Genomic DNA, 20,102 nt, shown 5'->3' on the forward strand with positions numbered 1-20,102 from the left:
ATGTCACGATTTCCTAATGGGAGCGAACACGTAGTTAAATGCAGTCGCACTAAAGCGTTTGTACGGGACACGTTAGCCCGTCGTGTATGATTAACTGGAGGCTGTGTTTACATTTATAGACTTTGTCCTCCATGGCACCCTCACGTCGGTGTTGCTCCCACGACCACTAGATGGTACTAGAAGCATTTAGCTTTTGCTCGTCCAGGTTCCTGTTTGAAACCTTATCAGTTGTGTCTGGTGCAATTTAAATTACATAATACGTGTGAAGTGTGTCGAAGTTGGGTTAATGTTAAATTAAGAAAAGTTCAAAATGACTAAATGGATTGTGCAGCTAATTCTCCATTGGTATTGATCATCTGATATTTTTGGAGGAAAGGACTATCTTAGAAGTTGATGTGTAGGAATAGGAAAAGTGTATTTTTCCCTGTGTGTGTGTGTGTGAAAACAAAGATGATGAGTAAATTAATATTACAGGAGCAAGTAATGAATTTGAGGTAATTACATTTTCAAGACCCTATTTTTTTCTTTATTTGTTATTTAAACATTTATTTTTCTTTTATACGAGTAACGCACACAATTATGGCTCCTTGCACAACAGTAAACAACACAATGTCTCATCCCAAAGAACCCGCGTTAAACAATCTTCTCTGTTGTGATACAAGCGCATTGCCCCCACACCTCTCTCCCCCCCCCCCCCCCCCCCCTGCTCGACTTCAATAGCACATTTCGAAAAACCGCTCTCGCATCCAGGGGAGATGTGCGCACACAGAGAAGTCTTAAATGCACCCCTGCTTCCGAGGTCTTGTGCTAAATGTTGTTTTGGATGTATTCCTGCCATTGATCGGAGTCTGGCTGCAGGGGGAGAGATGGCAGCTGGGAGAGACTGCGATGCCTTTAATGAATTCATCCAGCTCCATCCAGCCCAAACGGCCTGTGGATACAGCATCTCCTCCCAGTGAAAGAAAGCCTCGCTCGCTCGCTCTGTCTCTCTCTCTCTCTGCTCGGCCTCGGCCCTCGTGGACAACCGGCACTGTTCACAACATTTCACACCACTCCACTGGATTCACTCCTGCCTGCACTCTCACTCTTATGACTCCAGGTTTCTGTGCTTGAGCGTTGTCAGCTTCACTTTGTTCTTGGATGCCCCTTCTTGTTTAACTCTCCCTATAGTCGGTTCTCAGTTATCTGGATTCCACGTCTTTGGCCAATTACTGATTATCCTCAATGAAGTGAAAACCTTGCTGTTTGCTCTGCTCTTGATGCACAGAGGGGCTTTATCTGGGTAGTCCGTGAGCCAATGAGGATGTGTTTCTTTAGGGTATGCACTTTAGTGAAGGTTGGAGGCTTTAACTATTTCTTTGCAAACAGCTCTACCATCACGAGTGTCTAAAGCCAAAAGCAGCTCCAGCTTCTCGTACTGCTGCGGATGGAGGAGAGAGGATCACAGGTCGATTAGAAATAAATTATCAAATATGTGCAAATAAGGACAATAAACATTTCTTATCTTGTTTTAATTTCATAGTGAAAACAGTAATAGTTGCCTTTAATGATTACTGGTCAAACAATTATCTTTGTCCTAATTGATTATAGATCAGAAGGAACAGGCACAGGAGATTAATCAATCATCCCATCCACCCTCCTCTATGTGCCCTGCATAAGGGGGGGTTAAGAGGTCTAGTAGCATATTCCATATATATATATATATATATATATATATTCTATTTAAACTACACCAGAATACAGTGCGGCTTCCTTAACATCAAACTGGAAAATCTATAAATGGTAAATCAATATTTGCGCAGAATATTTTTTAAGTACCTTGTTATTTAGTAAGAAAAGAGTAGATGACAGATTATTTGCAGCCTAGATGTTTGATGTAATTTATTTTCTATTTCTCTACATTTGACCTGTGTGTAAACGTGAGGGCCTATTCATCCAAAATTCTCCTAAAACATAAGACACCTTTCAACACATTATCTAAACATTGTTTTAAATGATAAACAGATATAGGTATATTATAAATATATAATAATGTGATGCTAAAAAAATATATGAATTTGCACACGGTTTCAAATTCAAGATATTTTCTCCGTCTTTCTGTTCAGCAACATTTCCAGGGGTTGAAATCTCTGGATCGAGTTAATTCTATGATTTAAAACAGAATGTTAAAGGAAATGCTTTGAGTATATAAAATGTATAAAAATTATATACAACACCGGCAGATATAATGATACAGTTATTCTACAGCTACCGTACAATTAACGGCTTTTAAACGTTTTCACACACTGCTCCAGATTTCCTGAGAATGCTGTCATGTCTGGTCGGGTGTGAAGGAGCTTTTCTTAGTGCATCTCTCGGTGCATCTTTGTTAATGTATTATGTCTTAGATAATTGCCCCGACACGTCTTGCTCTAGAAGTCGCCTTTCTCTAACCTCTGATATATATATGTTTTTTCCTGGAGGTCTGGGAACCCGGCGAACAGTAAGTGCCAAGCTTTGTTAATTACAAGGATCACGCATGCACTCGTCAAATAATGGCTGTGGTTTTGCAATTTCAAGTTTTAATAATCAATTACTGGCTGTAATTCTCTGCGGAGTCACAGGATGGTCATTAAATCTCAAAAGGCAAGCAATGGCTCTGTTTTGTGTTTTGTCTAAAGCCCTCTTTCTTTTTTTTTAAATACATAAGGGACCAGGATCTGCTTTAATCCGGTGCATTTTGTTGCCTTATTACAATGCAAAGCAGCTCAATTAGACCTCGACAGTGACGCCTGTGAAGCCACCGTTGGAGGCGGTGAGTGATGGATCCGTCATGTCAGTGCTTATTCCTACAGGAGTTACAGTAACACTGCAGATCAGCTTGTTCTCTCGTATGAGTTACTGCTTTTATTATGTCCAGGCGAGGCGTTCCGTGCAAACTCGCATTAAACCGACACATCCGTCTTTTGATGTTCAACCTGGAGCCCCTCACTAACTGGCCTCTTTGATCGTAGCAAACAGGTAGATGTAGCTCGATCGGATCCAGCGTGTGTTCCCCTTTTTTCCCCTCTCTTTCCTATTCAGCAGGGTTCCTGTTATTGTATTTTCCTTCCACCTTCAAGAGCTGAAACATTGCAGAGGTTCTTCTTGACCTTGAGAAATTAACATGGGAGGACTGGCTCCGCTCGGAGGGAGCCCAACAGAGGCCACGTCCCTCTCTAATCCCCCTGCTGAAAGGCATACCTCCACTGCTCGGATGAAACGTCCCAGCAGGCCAAGTGTTTACACGATCTCAGACAAAATGCTGACACAACACAAGACATAAAGAAAACCCGTCTTATTCAGGGCGTTTAATGTGGAAACATATAGGTTGAGGGCAGATGACGAGTTTGGCCCTGCACCCTTGAGCAAGCGGTGAATCTGGAGTGCAGCACTCTGTGTGGCTGTATGCCCACAACCTGGACAACATGAAGGCACTCCTGCATGTAAAAACCTGCTGCACTTATCCCACAAACACGTCGAGTTTGGCAAACGGGCAGCGGCTCAGCGGGAAGACGCTCTCACTGGAAGGCAGACAGTGAGCTGCGGACAGCGGGGAGACGGAAACCACAGCTCCTGGTGGGGATGGGCTGATGTTTCCGGGTGATCAAAAAGATGGAGAAGAAAAGGGAAAAAACGACAGGGGTAAAACCGGGAGGGGGTCTCGGGGAGGAGAACATTTTGGACTTTAAAGGTAGAAAGGGCATGAATAGGAAAGTAAAGCTGAGATGTTTGACAGCGCAGCACTTGGAGTGAATGTTATTGTGCAATGTCAAAGTAGTAGAGCCATGCTCTCAGGCTCCCTCTCCTGTGTTTGCTATCATTCACTCCTTAACATGTAGTTGTGCAAAGAAACTTCAAAACAACATGATATATTTCATTGGGGCAATTTACTTCAAGGTTGTGGAGCAGAGCTTCCGATGATACATTGTCGTTGCATTTTTTTGCAAAATAGGTCAAAACGTTCACAGTGGCAACACACACAGATGCACGTGTGCGCATGTGCACAAGCACACGTATTGGATCAATTTAAATTCCTGCTTACCCCCCCCCCCCCCCCCTCATTAACATGGTGTGTGAGTGACTCCTGAGCAGAGCAGGAAGAATTTCGGAAACGCTCCATTTCTGAGAACACAGTGGAATAGAGGCAGAGCAGCATATGTTGGGATTTGAATGGTCAATCGATGAATAACCCAGAGCGGTGTTTCTCTGTGCAGATTGGCAGGCATTGTATACTGCTGTATCTGTGTGTGTGTGTGTGTGTGTGTGTGTGTGTGTGTGTGTGTGTGTGTGTGTGTGTGTGTGTGTGTGTGTGTGTGTGTGTGTGTGTGTGTGTGTGTGTGTGTGTGTGTGTGTGTGTGTGTGTGTGTGTGTGTGTGTGTGTGTGTGTGTAAGAGAGAGGTAGAACGAAAGATGGGGGCACGGAGTAGTGGGGATTCATCCTTCCCCAAAGTATTACGCGGTGGTCAAAAATATTTGCAATGCCAGGAGGTATTTTGAAAAATATTTGAAAAAATTCAATAATGTGCTGACCTTTTGCTGGGCATTTGTGAACACACTCACTCTCCGTCTAATCTGGCTCAGAGTCAGGGAGGATCTGTGTTACTGTATCACGTTCTCCATTCTAAATTATGCTAATCTATTCTGCGCCTACGTCGTCTTTATTGAAATCTTTTGTTTTAATTTTACAAGTCAAGGTGGCGTACCACAAATTTAGCAAAACAAGAACCTAAAAATTCTACTGACATACACAGGGCACGAATTTACATTCCATGAAGCTGCCTGTATAATTTATAAGGGAAATAGATTATATGTGATCCCAAAGTGTTTCATTTTCTTTCATGTGCATTGTTATTTTTTACTGCGTAGCGTCTACTTGCATCTACATGCTATATATCTTTACATATATGACTTTAATTATTGCATTCATTTTCAGTTGGATAAACTGATGTGGAATAATCCTCATTCTTCCACCACAAGAGGGCAGAAAGCATCCAAACACACACTCTAATGATTTTACATTTACAAATTTAGCATTTATAATAAGTAAAGTATTCAAAGTACTTTAAGGAAACTGCTCATCATACCTTTTTCAGAATTGATAGTAAGCAGAGGAACTCAGTTTTTTTCTCTGTTTATTGTGGTAGTGAAGAGAGGATGTAAAAAAAACACATCTTAAATGCTGCATATTGTTAAAGCAAAACGAAATCATTAAAAAAAATAACTATATTATATTATGACTGATTTATTTCAGTATTTTTTGCAAATGAAACAAAAGCTAAAAGTAGTGCTACGAAAACAAACAGCAAACAGGAAAGTGTAAAATGCAATTTTAACTTTAAATTAATAACAACGAGAAGATGGTTTCAGAGATACATCCAGAAACAATTACCTGATGTTTTCACATTCAGTAATTTGTGTGTGTGTGTGTGTGTGTGTGTGTGTGTTTAAATTTGTTCTCTCTCATATTCCTAACCGTCTTTGATTACCAAGAACAAGATCCTAAAATAAAAATGTTTTTACTAAAGTTAGAACAGAAACAGAAGAAAGAGGTAATTAGACGAGCACAAGAATTAAATTTAAAATCTAAAAGTTAAACAGTTACACAACTTAGGCATCGGACTGTCAGTTGTGGCACAGAGTAATTGTGTTTCCACCCTGCAGCGCTGAGGCTTCGCTGACCAATCAGCCCTGTGATGCCGATCGATGCTTATAATTGAGGTGGATCCTGTCCCACACGAGTTCGACAGCGACACAGAGCGACAACTATTACTCTACACACAATGACACAGCAACCGCAGTGACCGACTGACCGTTGAAGCAAAGGGCATTTACAGTATAAATACATTTTACATGCCTGGTTTGAATAAGAGTTTTCATCTTTTCGTGGCATTCCACAGTCTTACATATACAGAAATAATATTATGACAGAAGTCGTTTTAAATTGAATCAGATTACAGGTGCCTCATCATGCTGTGTGCAAGCGATGTGCCTCTTGACATCACTGTTTACCTCTGTAATTACCTGTGTGTGTTTAGTTAACATTAAATATACGTCTCCAGAGCATGATCAAACACTCTGCGGGTGTTGTCAAGATGGAGAAAGACTGAAATGCGCAGCCATGTGAAACGTAAAAAGGTTCTGAGTCGGGATCTGACACTGTCATTCATCCAGCACATGTGAAAAACCCACTTGTCACCAGAAAGTATCATCCGCACAATGAGAACACAACAGGGCGACGACGCCACAGGCAAACCCCTCGCGATAAAACGGCATCTCAATCTACAAAAAATTAAACAACAAAAAACGAAAGCAAGGGCGATGGTTTTAATATAGTGAAGACAGACAGAATAATATACTCCACCATCCTCTCTGGCTCTCTATCACTGCCCAGAGGCTTTCTCTCCCACAGATAGAGGCCAGTGGAAGATACAGCTCGTCCTTCAACTCACAGATTTACAGCTCGGGCTCTTAGATTTATTCAATTCGTCCATGAGCCACGTTGCATACACACTGCTCCACTGATCCGGGCTGACAGAAATGCTACATTTTCATCGCGGGCAAACATCGCTTAATGACGGCCAAGAAATATTTGTGTTTTTTTTGGTGGTTTATTGGGACGATTTCGTACAAGGAGAATGTTTTGAGGACATGCTGTTTGTTTACCTGGCGCTTCCTTTCATGCTGAGGTTGAATGGAGACTAACGTCAATCACAGCTCTGGACCTGAGTTGTGTACCGCTAAATCCCAGTCTTTGCCCCTTATTATAACACAAGTTAATTGAATCTCTTTCCGCAACTGCCTTCCAGATGCGTCTTTGTGTGTCGCGGTACAAAAGTAATGGAGCAGGTGTAGCGATGTTTGCACTTAGGGTGTTTCCAGTGAATATCAGTTTGCTCTGGTCGGACATTAAAGAGAATAGCCCAAGCTTCCTTTCACTTAGCGCCGGGCAGTATTCCTCTCTGTTAGGTTTCAAAAGATTCCTCTTTGACCCACATATGCCAACAACAGAGAAAGACTTCAGTGTAAGCCACAGCACACAGTTTGCCTGATTCGCTAAAGATACACCAAGAAATGGGATATGGACAAAATGGCCATGACCTCAGACATGACTGCACACTAAAAGGAAAGGAATGCGTCTTTGTCCGTAGCAGCCTGTTGAACACAGGGATCACAACATATTTATGTGTAATGGTTTGCCGAGGTGGTCAGCTCACATGGAGGTGGAGTAATTGCTGTCATATTTTTCTCCGATGACTGAGACGTGGCTGTAAGGATTTGCTAGTCGCTCCCCGTAGGCCTACGTGCGCGTGTGTGTGTGTGTGTTGATGGACGTGGATGGCAGTTTGTTTTTGAAGCATCAAAACATCACCGGCACATGAGCATTAAAACGCACAAAAAACACGCACTCACACTGTTTTTCTGACAGGAAGAAAAGGATCTGAAGGACTTTTGTTCAAAATCATCACTTGTCAGCACACAAAATTAGATTTTGAAGTTAGCTAGCAGGTGGAGATATGTAGCGGATTGTTTAGCAGATAAAAGGTCCAGAAATTTCCCTCAGGCTTAGGTAGACTGAATCAAAGCTAAAAGAAGAGTGAAAATTGGACCTGTCTATTGAGTGGCAGAAAACACAACTCTGTTCCAATTCCTCTCCCGTGGCCCTAACCTCCCCCCCCCGATATGAAGTGCCCTTTGTTGGGAGTATCCCCCTCTTAACGAAGCCCCAAGGGAGAGGGCAAGAGAATCTTCTCCTAGGAATAAGGACATGTTACGTCATTAGCGTCATTCTGCCCGGCACTGAAAAGGTTAGAATATCAGTGAGGGAGTTTTTTTAAACTTCACATACTGGACACTGGAGTAAGGAAATTATACTCATTACTATCGCTAAGACTGTTTACAAGCTTGTTTGGACAACGATTTTCCTGAAACGCTATGATTGAAGGCCTGGGTGGCCACTAACCCTACATCACATCACATCACATCAATTGGACAACAATGGAGGGGTAGGGACAAGTGGTGGGGCTGCGGGGTGAATTGGGACAGGGGACAAAGTGAACAACAATTTTGAGCTTCTTATTTTGCTAATAAATTGGCGATATCGCATATTTGTTGTGCTGCACCATTAGACGACAAAAACCACTCTCCTACCTGTACGTTAAAATGAAACTAGGTCCAACAGCCCGAGTTTAGCACAGAGACTAGAAACATTGTGAAAACTTTCTGTCAATGCCCGCCTTCCCGAATCTCAGAAGCTCACTGAATCCCCGCTCCAAAAACTCCACAAACATCGGGCTTTTGTTTTGAGTATAAAACGCCACAATCAGCATTAATTCACAGGTCAAATAGGGTTTATTGGCTCCAGTGGCAGAGATGGTAACCTGACTCTCTGGTGCTGTTAGACTAGAGACACCACAAGTACCTTATTTACAGTCAAGGGGTACTGCACAGCACGGCACAACTATGCAAAAATGCTAGTCATGCTAACTAGCCGCTAGCCACCATGAAGGGTGAGACGCGAAAACACGGCTGACCAAAATGTCAGGAGCACCAACGTACGACAAAAACATTTGACAACTTTTTAAGCAGGTTTACTCGGATTTAAAAAGCCTGTATATATATATATATATGCTAATTTTGGAGGTAAAATGGTTTAAATAACCATTGTATAAATATTCTAAAAGATTAACCAGAAAGCGCATTCTGAGAACGACTTCTAGCTTTTTTTCTGCCAGGCCAAATCGGCCAAAGACACACATGCCAAGATGCTGGCTGTGGTGGCCGCGCAGGAGCCAAAGACTTTTGCTGACCATGCATAGGGTCAGCTTATTTAATTATGTAATCTAATACATAACCTGCTGTGTCTGAATGTAGCCTTGACTCTACTGTCTTGTGAGTCACCCCTTCCCCCTGTAAATTACATGACATTTTGACCAGTGTATACAATACAGCTCTAAAATATGTAGCTCGTAAAGACAGTGTCCTTTTTGTATTGTATCTTCAAGTGCAATTTATTAACTCAAACAATACGACGGATCCATATTTGTAGTTTTTCTATTTTCCCTTTTCCATAAATATTTCTGCTTCTCGAATGAAGTTAGTGTTTTTTTGTTATTTTTACTGGCTGCATTAGGAATGAGACATTCAGGAGTCACGTTTGTAATTAGTGGTTGTCGATACATACTTCTGGCAGGAGTACAGTGCACTCTTTGGTGTTTACTCACTGTAGAAACAGAATACATATAGCAACATGTTGCAGTACTGCTAACACACCTCAAGAAAAATAAAAAGCTGTATTCTCTCTGCTGCTGTGCTGCGAGCGATGTGTGGCTGCACAAGGAGGAGTTTCTTTTTGCTGCAGTATTCTTTTCCTGCTCTCCTCTCTCCACCCAGACTTCACTTATACAGGTTTTCATAGATGTCATGGTACAGAACCCTTGTTTTTCAGGCAATTTTGCATTGACCTGTTTATGACAGATTTTATAAAGCGATCTGATACCGGAGATTTAATCATTCATGGTTGTTGCATTTATGTTTGGAGAGTCTATTGCTTCAATTTACTTTGAGGGTAAAATAAACTTGCAGAAACTTGTATCATCCTCTTTAATCTGGCACTTCAACATCAGTCCCTTGTTTCTTCATGGACAGCCATGTCACTGGAAATTGGAAATGTGAAAAAAAGAAAAAAAGAATCTGTACTTTAGATAAGGATAGCTCAATTTGAGCACAATTGGCAGACGGCTGTATATCTCCCAAAGTAAAAGCATGTATTTCACTGAGCACAGATTTCTGGCAGTTGTGAGTATTTTGACAGTTGGCAGGAATATGTTCTTCTTCAGGCGGCCTTACTCAACTCATTCAGGATGGAGACAGTTATGTTCTGCTCACAAACGTCTGAGAACTGAATGAAAATGATAAGAGGCTCATTAACACATTGATAACACACTGACGTCATCTTGAACATGTATCGCTACATTGGAGTCACAACTATGAGCTGTTTTCATTCAATTCAAAATTAAACTACATTTATGTGTAGATCCTATATTTGAAAACAGGGGTTTTGTGGATATTGTGATTCACTATATGATGAATTTCATTTTATAATATTTCATTCCATCAATAAATTCTGCTGCACACTAATCTTATCTGACTTTTCTGCAGAGCTGGTTTTTTTTGTGGAGGCTTTTGTCTATATTTTGATTAAGGTTTGACACCTGATTATTTTACACCAGAGTTACTGCAAAGGCTGTTTGTCATTAAAGAAAACAGCTGATCAGCCCAGGCGACTACAACAGAGAGACATTTAATATTCTTTCTCTTCTGTGAAGCTCCAACTTTTGACGGCAGAAGCTGTAGCACAGAGGATAAGATGTTGACGTCCAAAGGGCTTTTTGATCAGGGGGAGGTTTGTTGTCACATGGACACGTCAGCGCTTATCAGCCGAGAAAACAACTGTCAATTAAATTCCTGACCAAATTCCAAATGTCAAGTAATATAACAACTTTTCAGCTATCGTGAGCATGTGTTGAAAAGGGTTTTCGGTTTTTTATAGTATATCAAAATAATCTTTGATTTGACATGATAGAAAATACATGAAAAATCGAATCTATTTGAGAAAAAAACGTACCTAAATAAATACTAAATACAAAATAAGAATACTCTGCTGTCTGTACCTTTGGCCTACATGAGTCTTTCCTTTTGTCTATTATAATCCATTAAAGAATATATTCTGCTTTAACATACATAAACGAAGTAATGTGACATTAAAATAAGAAAATGAGTGTTAGTTTGTCTGCAGATTACCACACTGCTCATTTACTTTAATGTCGCCCGTGCCTTTCTCACCCTGAGGATTCCACGTGTGGACCGGCTCCTCGGCTCTCTGGGTGCCCTGATGTTGGAGAAATGGAAATAAGTGTAATCAGGATTCAAACCATGAAGTCTCCGTGATATAAATTCAGGGGCCGCAGAGGTGACTGAACAGTAACATTAATGACATTTTTACATTGACTAAAAGTCGGAGCTCCCCTTCATTAAAGTTGCTCTGCGTCTTTAGAGCCTGCAAACACGTGGCAACATTTCTGCTCCTCAGCTCGTAGTTTCAGAAAAGCTGGTTCTGTCCATTTGGTTTCTATCACAAACAAATCCATAAATCTCTGTCTCACTGTGTCTCTGTCCGTCTGTCTTTGGATTTGCTCGACAGCCGCTCATCCGATTAACTTCAAACTTGGCAGGTTTGTTGCCGGGGACCTGAGTCGAGTGTGCGGTGGTTGAAACAACTGACAGGCTCACTTTGAATGGGCAAAAACATTGTTATACTTAATAATAAATTACATTATCTACTCTCTAAATTACAAGCCGGAATAATGCTGAGCATTGTGTGGATGAATGCACATCATCAGGTAGATAAGAGCCCCTGAGTGCAATCAATGCCTTTGAAAATAAAAATGTCAAAGCCAAGGAAAAAAAATGCAGAACACTGATTATCTCCTGACACCGCCACTGGCTGTCTGGCCAACTGTGGTTTCACTAATCTGTTTCACATCTGATGGCTTTGTATTTTGTTTTTCAATCCAGTAAAACATATTGCCAAATAAATAGTATCCTTATCTCCTGCTCCCTCTTTGTGCTTTAATGGAAGTCGAGTATTTTTCACGCCGGCTCTATATACGTCGATGAAGGTTTTGGATAAAGATACATGATCTGCCTGTAAGAGGAAAAAGGGGGAAGAGACTTCCCTGGATTTCATAATGGCTATGAGAGTACATGCATGCACACTACATCATCTCACTATGTTTTTACAGTAGATTACACCAATCTGGATCTGAAACCATGCAAAGCTGCAAAAGCATTTAGCAAATAATTCCTTCCCCCCCCCCCCCCCCCCATAAGAAACAAACGTCTTCATTCTATCAGCGATGCCGCGTTTCCATCCAAACCTGAGATGTTCTTTTTTGACCGTGAATAGTGCTTTTCTCTGGAGCCTGAGATTGTTATTGTACGGGATGGCCTTATTCCTGCTAAAGGCCCGGGCACAAGCTGGGACATCTCTCCTCTAAATCAGCTTTGGGATCTCATAGACTGCACTGATTTCCTTGTAGGCCTTTGTGCTCTTAAGAAGTGATCACCCTCCTTCAATGCCCCCGTGGATTAAACAGGGCAGGCCCGGTTCACTCCTCTCTCGCTCGGCCTCGCGACGCCTCTACCTTTGTAGCCAATAAAAGACTAACTAGAAAGGAATGAAGCGATGGGAGAATCAATCTACTGGAAGCCTCCCCACAGTTTTCTCATCATTTCTGGTGTCGCATGTCATCTCGGATTGTGACACAAAAAGCAAAACTCAGTGTGAGGGATGGTTTTTCTCTCGGCTATTCAATGTTCAGGGGAGCCAAAGGGGTTTCGGGAGACGTGTGATGTAAGTTGTGTTTAGGAGTTAAGTTGAGTGAGTGGTTGTTTGTGAATCAGGAATGAGTGTCAGTAAGAGGAGCTCTATTCAAGCTGTCACAAAGCCCTTGTTTTACCGTTTAGAAATGTCTTTATCTTTTATCAATAGGTGTTTTCTATTCGCACTCTCCTTTTTAATTCATATTCTTTATTGACAAAGCATGGTTAACTATTACTGTATATTTTTATTATTATAGTATATTGTTTGCATATTCAATGCAATGTTTTTAAGTAATTCTATTGTTCGGGTGAGTTTCTAATAATTTCCATCACTGTAATTACCTGTAATGTGCATTTCACTATGATTACTTATTTCACATTAGCTCGCCAACAGGTGAAAGTGCTCACTGAAATATTGTAATATATGTTTGAGAATAAAAAGAATGTTCATTAAGATGTTACCATGATTACTCGATATAACCATATAGACATTTATTAACTGACAAATAAAAAGGTAGTTTGTACATATCTATGTCATCAACATATCCATTATTATCAAATTAATTATTATTTAGGCTTGTGATGGCAGATTTTATATTTAGTTATGTTTCATGCAAGGAATGACAGTTATAGATGGGAATGTTATTCTGAGATGTATTTCTGTGGGTTTAGACTATAACATGTGGGGGTCAGCTTAGGAGACTCAGATGTGTATTCGTTAGAGATTCGTCTGTGCCTCTGCTGGGACAAAAGGTTTTCACACCTAGACTCTTTCATGGGTCATCCAGCAGAGATGGGGGTCTAAGAGAGACTTGGAGTCTAAGCAGATGCCTGATGTGTAGTGAGACTTTCGAAGGGGTCCTTCATTCAGATTGGAGGTGACCAAATCTAAGCCTGAAGACAACACGCAGAGAACTGATTGGATAAACATTCTACCTCTGTGAAAGGAGGGACTTATTTAGTATAAATCAAATGTGATTCCATTGTTCTGTGCCATTGACCCCAGTCTGACTAAGTGACAGGGTGCTCTGGTCCCTAGCTGCAGCTAGGTAGAATTGTATGAACCAGAATTGATAATTGTCTTTGCTGTGAAATGTAATAAAATGTTCCATTACATTTGGCGATTGTCGGCAGAGGCCATCATATAGTGAACTCTGGCTCTTGGAGCTGACGGTAAGTAACTGCATCGGGGCAGTACGTCTCGGACTAAACCTTCATTTTACAGAGGGCCTGATGTCCTGAGAGCGAGGAGTACTCACTAAGATGACCGAAAGAACCGAGGGGGATTGGCAAGCAATTTCGTTCTGGTGAGTAAAATTCTGATTTCGAAAAATAAACTAGGTTTATAAGGGTTAAGAGATTCACTCATTTGTCAAAGTGAGGAGCAGACGTGCTTACATAGCAAGGTTTTGGAAACCGGTGTAGAATCCAAGAAGCTTCAGGGTTTGGAACCAATAAAAGTTAACTGGGTTTAACAAAGTCAGGGTTTGGAACCAACAAGTTAACTGGGTTTAACAAAGTCAGGGTTTAGAACCACTGCAAAAAAAAACAACAAGTTAACTGGGTTTAACAAAGTCAGGGTTTAGAACCACTGCAAAAAAAAAAACAAAGCTCAACTGAGTCAAACGGAATAGATATAGATATATGGAGTGTTTATTAATTTAAACACAACTTTAAGATTGAGCTCTGACGTCGAGTTTCATGATAATTATAACTATTTTCATAAAATAGTAATAGCATTCTCAAGTATTTAGTACCTGGAGGCGTATAACTGGAGAGAAGTGTGTGTGTAGAGATTTGAATGATATTTCTCCAAAGGTATCAGGATGCACTAAGGGTATTTTTTCTCAATGTCTCTTAAGGGAGTGTTTTTTTTTTAGATTGGTTGAAGGTATAAGGTTACTATAAACGTTACACAAGTGTTGCTGGTTTGATTACGAGTGTCTGTACAAGTAACCTGTAAGATTTGATGAGACCAGTCTGAGAATTTACAGCTGACAAAGAAAAAGAGAGGAGTGAGAGGAGTTCTTGAAATTCTCAACACTGGAGCAAGGTGAGTATATTTTTAAGTATATTTGGGATATAAGTAGGCTTTTTAAAGAATAATAACAGAAGGAAAAAGGAAATAGCCTAAAACAAATCTTAAAATAAATTTAAAATAGACATTTTTAAGATATAAGGAAAACAATTGGTTTTAAAGATAAATTAGGGAGCTTTTAGGGTCATTCTCCATACCAGGTAAACTTTAGTCCCCGAAGTTTAGTATTTTACTAAATAAATTAGAGTTAAGACGTAACTGTTAAAACATACCATTGGAGAGATGTGGAGATATTTGTGCCAGACTTGAGAGCATTTGAATGTTGGTTCACTGAAGTGAATATCAGAGAAAGAATTCAGGAGGTTGTAACTGAAATAATCTCAAGGTCCCAGGATCTCCAATTAAGTTCTGATCTTGATGCATCTCCACTAAGAGGGAGACCGCTGCAGACAGAAAATGCATCAGCTTCAACCGTCCCAATCCACACTTCAGGAATTCAACTTTGTTGTAGAGGAGAAGGTGAGCATACCTTCAGTTTTCACCATTTTACATGTGAAAGATGTGCAAATTTTTCAGAGACGCTGAAAATGGCACAAATAACAGCTTGGAGATGCCAAGCCCGTGGAAGAGGGAGACAAAGAGGTTCAACAAAAACTTCATCTAAGTAAGAACACTGACACACATACACCATGTGAATTAATGTTACATAGAGCAGATGATTAACATTATAAGAGCTAAATTAGAAATTACTATAGAGAGGCCCATTGTGCCTTAGCTAAATACTTTCACAAGATTCATGTGAACTAAATTTAAAACAAACAAATCAGAGTGATTGGCAGAGACATCAAATATATTTGTAGATTCAGGGATTAGAATCAACATTAAATATATGTGAAGAATGTGATATCACTCTCATAATGATTGTTAGATAGCTCATAAATGATGGGAAAACATGTGCAAAAAGTGATAGAGAGATGCATTTTTATCATTGTGTTTTTTATATGTGTTAGAGGTTAAATACAAGATTTAAACATTTATTTTGTTGTCACCAAGCTGCTTGATAAAAACAACTAGATTGGAGAGTATGCTAAATTTTGACACAACAGGGCATTTGTTAGAACAAAAGTGGAAATGACATCTACATTTATTTAAAGGAGAGAGAGAGAGAGAGGGGGATTTAACACTAGCATATCAAAGAATGATCCCAGACACCTTTCTCAGGTCTAAAGTAACATCCTCGTGCGAAGAGCAGGGGGAGAAATAAATTAGATCATAAAATGTATTTTCTTAGAGGAATTTAACCATTTGGTAAGAGAACTTAGTTTAAAAAGCATTTATAGGAAATACATTGAGGATAATGTAAGTTTGAAATTTGGACTAGTAAATACTGTGTTGTTTTAGTAGTCTTTGATAGACTCATTGGCTAAAAGATTTATGATTAACTTCTGATTCATATGAAAGATGAATAAAACCAGAAACAAGAGTAAAGGTTTTATAATTTTGGATTAAATAGAGGAAAAAGACATTTAATCCCAATAAAATACATGTAAGCACATTAAAATTTTTTAAAGAGGATTAACAGTTAATCGTAACCGATTTTCTGTATAGATAAATTAAATAAGGAGTTTTTAACGCATTTTTGAATGTTAAGTATCTTTGAGGTACTGGATTGATATTTTTAGTTTGTTGTTGTAAAAATTAATGATATTTTCTAAGTTGATACAGGTACCATCATGTTTGTGAACTGGTCACAAAAATGGTATTGGTCTGATCAGAGGAGCAGACGCAATAGAAAAGAATATTCTGTAAATATTCTTGTGGAAAGTGAATTTTCTGTTTTAACATACATTTTTTTGTCTTCAAGGATAAACCAAGGGAGGCAAAGCTTCAAACATGTCTCAGAGCTATGGTAGCTGCTGAGAGAACTGTTATATGTGATGTGTGATATGTGATACTTTGAAATAAGACTTTACTAGTGTCATATGCTGTAACAATGATATTGCTTGAGAAAAAATGATCACTTTTCAACAGCTAGGTGGTTCAGCTAGGATACAGTATTGTTTTTTAGATGATAGACATTACTATTACAGATAGAAAGTGTTTAACTAGGAAACTCTTAGCTACATCAGTAGAAGAGGTTTTAGACTAAACTAAAGCTTTTCTCCTGAATTAGGATTTAAATGGTAATCAAGCTGATAAATGTAAACGTGAAGTGTTTTGTGACTGTTTCAGCTTCAAAGGTTTCAGCAGTGTGATAACAAAGTGGGTTACGACTGTGGGACACAGAGGAAATCAACCCCCTTCACATTATATGCATTGACCAAAGAGATGCAAATATGCTAGAGACGAGAGTGTCAAGATTTACACTGACAGCAGGTTTGCATGTGATGGGGGGCTGAATAGACATTCATGAACTTAACTTTAACACCATTGTTTTTGCTTGACTGTGGTATTTGTGTTTTGCAAGCAGTATGCAGTTGGCCGAGAACATGGATTACGGTTTGAAGATTTGAATATTGACATTTGATATGGCTTATAGGAGCTGTAAGCAAAGTTACATAGGAACTTACATTTTTTAGAATTTAGACTTAATACATTTAGGAATTAAGTAGTTTTGATTAACGGGAGTTTATTTGGTTGTTGATTAGTTTAAATGTGGGTCATAAAGATGATTTTGATAGTTTCATTTTGAATATGTTTCTTCATTAGGTTGGATTGACACAAGACTGGTGTCTAAGTGTCAAAAGGGAGGAGTTACATATGAAATGAAATTAAATATAGGTATATTGAGTGTACAGACAATACACACTTAATAATATTCACTAAAACTTTTTAACTTTTTAGAAGAGTTGTGTGATTTGAGTTACAAAATAAAAAGGTAAAACAATCTGGATTCCACAAGGTGAACATCCACCTCCAAATAAACAACTTGATCATTCATAAAGAGATTTGATAAAGATAAAAATTATGTAAGTTAGGGAAATGAATAAATACTGTTTTATTTTCATTGAAATGTTTTCTATGCAAGCAGAAGTTTCCCAACATCTAAACAGGATTCTTCAGCAGTGAAGGAGTCACTGCTCGGGAGAACTTATCCATGATGGGAGAGTCTAAAAGGATGTCCACTGATAATTGTACCCAATTTGTAAGCGCAGCATTAAGGATGCTGGTGAGTATCGGGGTATCAACACAAGGCAACATCGTGCCACATCCCGCCAGGGATGGTACAGGAGAGAGAGATGGCAGTAAAATTAAAACTTAACAGTACATTGAAAAATGAACTGATGGATATGTTGTGAACTTGTTCCCTGTACTCTTTAAAATCCACAGGCAGATGAAGGAGAATCTATTGGAAATCCATGGAAAGGGAGCTGCATGCGAAGGAACCAGGAGAATGGATTGTACTGAAGGACGTGAGGAGAAAAGATTGGAAGAGGACGTCGATGGAACGAGTGCAAGCCAAATGCCTCTCACCAGAGGGATGACAAGTGAAGGTCGCTGAGAGGGCAACCTGGAGACATGCGGGCCAACGCAGGAGGATTTCGATAGCCACGGGTGAATTCTACAGGACGGATAGTGCTTTGTGCCAGTGTGTGAGCCTTCAATTGATGGGTGTTGCAATGTGAGGAAAACACATTGAAGAGGGTCACTGCTGTCACAACCGCACAGACAGGGGAACAACGACAGATGATTTGGACGACTGAGGAGCAGTTCAGGGAAAAATGGTTTCCCTACTACGGATGCTTTTATCATCGTCTTGCCACCAACATGTTAAATGTGTTACTTTGGCAGGAGGAATAATACAAATTCCTGAGCATCTATGGTCAAGAGCAAATAGAGCTTATGTTTAACTTTCCTGATGAACTGATAGAGCCTGGAGAGCTTCATGGTAGGCGACCATGATGATAACAGACAAGATTCAACTCATTGTGTGCGAGAAAAGCATTCAACAGTGTGAGAGTCTCCACAAGGGATGGTTTGGAGAGCTTGTCCCATGGGGGGGCACTGTGAAGAACACACACACAGATGAGCTGGCTCTAAGAGTTAGTTCAAGGACATTAGGAAATGAAACTCTGCATCTACAGGAAGCTCTGAAATAAGATGTTCGTCAGCTGAAGGAGGACTTCGACACATATGAAGTGTGGCACAGTGAACAATTCGATAATATGGTGCATATTGTTAAATGTAAGGTAAAATGATCTATTGTCCAGAGAGAGAACAAGGACATATTCCTGATGGGTGGGAATTAAGGGTCATGGTTTCTTTTGAATAATTGCTAAATATGTTATTGATTTGTTGAGACAGATTCTGTTTTTTTTTAATTATGTACAGGTGTTACAAACTGTTATATTGTTTTTTTGTTAAGACTGTGGTTACTTCCTTAACCAAGTCTATGATTGGACAAAATGTTCGATTTCTTGAAACTCATGTATCCTGGACTCTTTCTAAATATAATGATAAGGTGTTATGGAGATGTTTGAGACAATAGTCTCAAAAGGGAGGATTGTGATGGCAGATTTTATATTTAGTTATGTTTCATGCAAGGAATGACAGTTATAGATGGGAATGTTATTCTGAGATGTATTTCTGTGGGTTTAGACTATAACATGTGGGGGTCAGCTTAGGAGACTCAGATGTGTATTCGTTAGAGATTCGTCTGTGCCTCTGCTGGGACAAAAGGTTTTCACACCTAGACTCTTTCATGGGTCATCCAGCAGAGATGGGGGTCTAAGAGAGACTTGGAGTCTAAGCAGATGCCTGATGTGTAGTGAGACTTTCGAAGGGGTCCTTCATTCAGATTGGAGGTGACCAAATCTAAGCCTGAAGACAACACGCAGAGAACTGATTGGATAAACATTCTACCTCTGTGAAAGGAGGGACTTATTTAGTATAAATCAAATGTGATTCCATTGTTCTGTGCCATTGACCCCAGTCTGACTAAGTGACAGGGTGCTCTGGTCCCTAGCTGCAGCTAGGTAGAATTGTATGAACCAGAATTGATAATTGTCTTTGCTGTGAAATGTAATAAAATGTTCCATTACAGGCTCATGCTTTATTTGCCTGTCATTGCTTTGAATTTTTGTTGAGAAAAAAATACAAGGAGCTAAAATTAATCAAATTTAAATCAAAACCTCCCTAAAAGTAGAATTTACCTTTCAAAATCACCTGGTTTGGATTTGTCATTATAATATTCATTTATTATTATTATTATTATCATATTTTTGGAGGTAATAATAATGATCCATCTGGCATTAAAGCACTTTCTTTTGGTCTGCTTTGGCTCCACTATGTGACTACTCCATATCAGGGGATGAAGCTGTCTGTTCAGGTGATTGACACAAGCCCACATTAAGAGGTGGTTTTGGAAATTAGTCCGTGGAGACCCTTTGGAGCCGAGCTGAGAAGGAGGGCTGTCTCTGAGAGGAGCCGTGCCTTTTTAACCCCACTCATTGGTATGCCGATGCGCGAGTGGCAAGCTGCTCTCTAAATGGCTGAGGCATCCTGGCTGGTACCCCCTCGACACGTTCCTGCACAGACAGACCCCGTGGAGAGCTGCCAACAATATGCAGCACAGAATCCTCAAATTACAATGAGCCCAATTAATAATCACATAGTTATTTCATATCTTATATCTTAGAGAGAGCTCAGCAGAACAAAGCAT

The 20,102-nt window shown here is 39.8% G+C and overlaps 1 long non-coding RNA gene across 1 annotated transcript; it reads left to right on the top strand.

Moving 5' to 3' along the window:
* The first annotated feature begins 12,979 nt into the window (after nt 1-12,979).
* LOC128456435 (uncharacterized) lies at nt 12,980-19,483 on the top strand. The gene is made up of 3 exons (XR_008341833.1): nt 12,980-14,455; nt 15,017-17,609; nt 17,771-19,483. It is a non-coding gene; the product is annotated as an uncharacterized LOC128456435 (long non-coding RNA).
* The last annotated feature ends 619 nt before the right edge of the window (nt 19,484-20,102 follow it).

This window comes from Pleuronectes platessa, chromosome 14 (assembly GCF_947347685.1).
Source record: "Pleuronectes platessa chromosome 14, fPlePla1.1, whole genome shotgun sequence".
In the NCBI taxonomy this organism is placed as follows: Eukaryota; Metazoa; Chordata; class Actinopteri; order Pleuronectiformes; family Pleuronectidae; genus Pleuronectes; species Pleuronectes platessa.